Here is a 3,383-nt window from a genome sequence, read left to right on the forward strand (position 1 = left end):
AATGTCTCATAAACGAATTTTTAAACACAAAATTTTTGATAATGTTATATGATTCAAGTTGTAAAGTTTACCCTTTGTAGATGTAAAACAAACTTTCATAACGCATATAAATTAATTTTTGTGGTTGCATTTGGTTTCCACTAATTTTTCAAAGAATTTCTTTTTACTAAAATAGACGCTTCCATTAGTAGTTAAGTATAAATTATTTAAAAATTTTGAAAAATAAAACTGTCAAAAACATGTGACAATTATTGATAACGTCTAATAAAAGTTCAAAATTATGATGCAAATTGCAAATTGTAAGAAATGCATTATTTTTCAAAGCAAAAAGACTGTTTTATAAGCATTGTTTGTAAATACTTTTTTTCTGTAAACTTTGCAATTACTTTTGCAAAATAAAATCTCATATTTAGAGTGTTAGAATAGGCTGTTAAAAATTTAGCAATGCTTTTTGCTTAACCTTTATACGGGTATCAGTTTTTAAAAATTTCCGATTCAATAACGAATACTTTAAATATCAAATTGCGTAGGCAAATACAATTACTTTATAGTTAATATTTGTCTAAATTTAAGTGTAGATTGTAGATTGTTCATGGTAATTTCGTTATTGGATACATTGGATGTTATAAGAAAATATCGGATTTGATTGGATATCAAATCCGATATTTTCTTATAACACGATCACTGAAAATATGAAAAACAAAAGATGGCCTTTCATTAATTTTCTATTTTGAGTGAAAATTTTTGAACTGAAATTGTTGAATTTTAAAAGTTTTTTTTTTTCAAATTACATACATATTTTTACATTCCACATAAGTATTTGTTACGACAATTTTTCATTAATGGTATACAGTAACAGTCGGCAAACTTTTGTATGTTTTGGAAGAAATTAGGCATCGGCAACTAGACGTTTACTACGGGCCAAATATACATTTTTGTGTATATAAAGAGAAATAATCAACCGATTTCATTGAAATTTAATATATGAACTCCTCGTATTAAAACAATGAACATATAAATTTTTTGGAAAGATCAGGGCTCGAAAACGGATTTGCGGGCCGATTTTACATTTTTCACCATTTTGAAGAAAGTATTCAACCGATTTACTTGAAATTTCATATATAAGCTTTGCTCGATCATACGCAAAAATTCCTAACTTTTGGAAGAAATCAGGCATCAGCAACTGGGCGTTTACTACGGGCCAAATATACATGTTTGTGTATATAAAGAGAAATAATTAACCGATTTCATTGAAATTTAATATATGAATTCCCCGTATTAAAACAATGAACATGTAAATTTTTTGGAAAGATCAAGCATCGGCAACTAGACGTTTACTACGGGCCAAACATACACTTTTGTGTATATAAATAGAAATAATCAACCGATTTCATTGAAATTTAATATTTCATATATTAAAGCAATGAACATATAACTTTTTTGGAAAGATCAGGGCTCGAGAACTGATTTGCGGGCCGATTTTACATTTTTCACCATATCCACAGTACAAATTGATGGAATTTCTTGAAATTTGATATTTGGGTTCTGGTTGTTACCGAAACTAACTGGCGAGCATTTCAGGGAACTCAGGTAGCACAAAGCGAAACACTACTAAGAGCCAAATTTACATTTTTCTAAGTATGTTAACTATAAGCTTACTAATGTCCTAAAAATTGGAAAGAAGTATTTACCAGACATTTTTATAATATTCTGTAACACTTTCATTTAACTAGACAATACACAATGCGGTCGGTTATGTGCTGACCACATCAGATTTTTTTTAACACAATAACATAAAAAAGAATTAATAAAATTTTTTTTAAATTTTTTTGTCAGTGGATAATTTTGGCATACATACATATATGGCTGTTTGTAAAATTGTTCTATTTGTCTGTTGTCTATTATCTATTTGTCTGTTTGTACATCCCTTGGAAATAAATTGAACCATACTCATATGAGAAGTTGTTGAAAAGGTTTGCCTCTAACAAAATTTTTGTGTATGGCCATACCTTTGACACTTTTTTCACTGCGGAATGGTCCTACCCTTTCGAAGTGGCTGTATCCTAGCTTTCATCGTCGTTATGTGATCGATTTCATAAATTTTTTTCATCTCCTCATCATTTGAGAACGTTAACATAAATAGCGATAGAGCCATCATAATGTTTTTTCCATTTTCTTTTATTTTTTTAATTTTGTTGGCAGCACATAAGATCTTGTAACCCCTAGAGCTTAAGTCTTCTTTTATATCTTCCGATTTACAACTGGAATGAAGATTTTTTACCATTGCTTTTATTGGGCTGGCCTGTTTGTTTTCATAGATCCATTCATCATGGCCCTTGTAAGATTCCTGTAACCCATTTCAGAATTTACAATGAACTTAAATTGATTGTTATTCATCATTTTAAGCTTATAATTGATGTCCTTATTTTTTAATGTTGACTCTATTTGAGTATAGTCAACCACATTGCTTATGACTACTGGACTTGGTCTAGAGTTTTTCGTGACATCGCCTCGGTTTTTAGAATCAGGAACATCTGCTTTCTCAGCATTGATCGCCACCTGGACCACTTCCGGAGATGATTCCGCTTTTCGTTTTTTACTATACCTCCTTTGGTTTAGGATCCAATCTGTTTCTCTGGCGAGTTCTTCCACATCCGTTGAGTAGGCGTCTAAGATTGACCTCACCTGCTTTACTTGTAGTGTAACGTCTTTTTCTTATGACTACTATTATTAGACTTATTGTTTGCAATTTGCCCATGTTTCTCTTTCTTTAGCTTCTCATGCTCAGTCCATAGTTGAAGAACCTCGTTTTTCAAAGGCAAACAGAGCTGTTCTAGTTGGCTAATCCTTTTATGTCTGTCAGCATTCTCATCATCACTTTTTTTTGACTTGAGTTTCATTAATGTTTATTTCCTTCTTGTTTTGTGGAGCTTGAAGGTTCAGTAGTCCACTTTCCATAGCTTTATTGTTTTCTAAAGTCCATACATCAGATGTAGGTTGCATACGCCGGGTTTTCGCGTTCCTCCTGAACGCATCGATCAAATGCAATAAATGGCTCTCTCCAGCATCCGTAGAGCCGACCTCCAAAGGGGATGGATTAGACAATGTAGTTAGATTACCACTTGTTGTACTAATTCTTTTGTTTTCTCCATTGCGCAAATGATTCATGTTTGCATTTTATACCTCCTGCCAGGATTCAAAAGCTGCCCCCACTCAGACATCAGACGCAAACCAGGGAGCCGCGCTTCCCAGCCAACGATTAGATTTAAAAAAAAATTTAAAAAATCGAATTTCGAAAAAAAATCTTAAAAAAACGGTACAAAATATTTCGTAAGCTTTTTAATGTAGAAAAATGAATAAATTATTTTCGAGATGTAATACCG

Source organism: Condylostylus longicornis, unplaced genomic scaffold, assembly GCF_029603195.1.
Source record: "Condylostylus longicornis isolate FDR11 unplaced genomic scaffold, ASM2960319v2 ptg000038l, whole genome shotgun sequence".
Lineage (NCBI taxonomy): Eukaryota > Metazoa > Arthropoda > Insecta > Diptera > Dolichopodidae > Condylostylus > Condylostylus longicornis.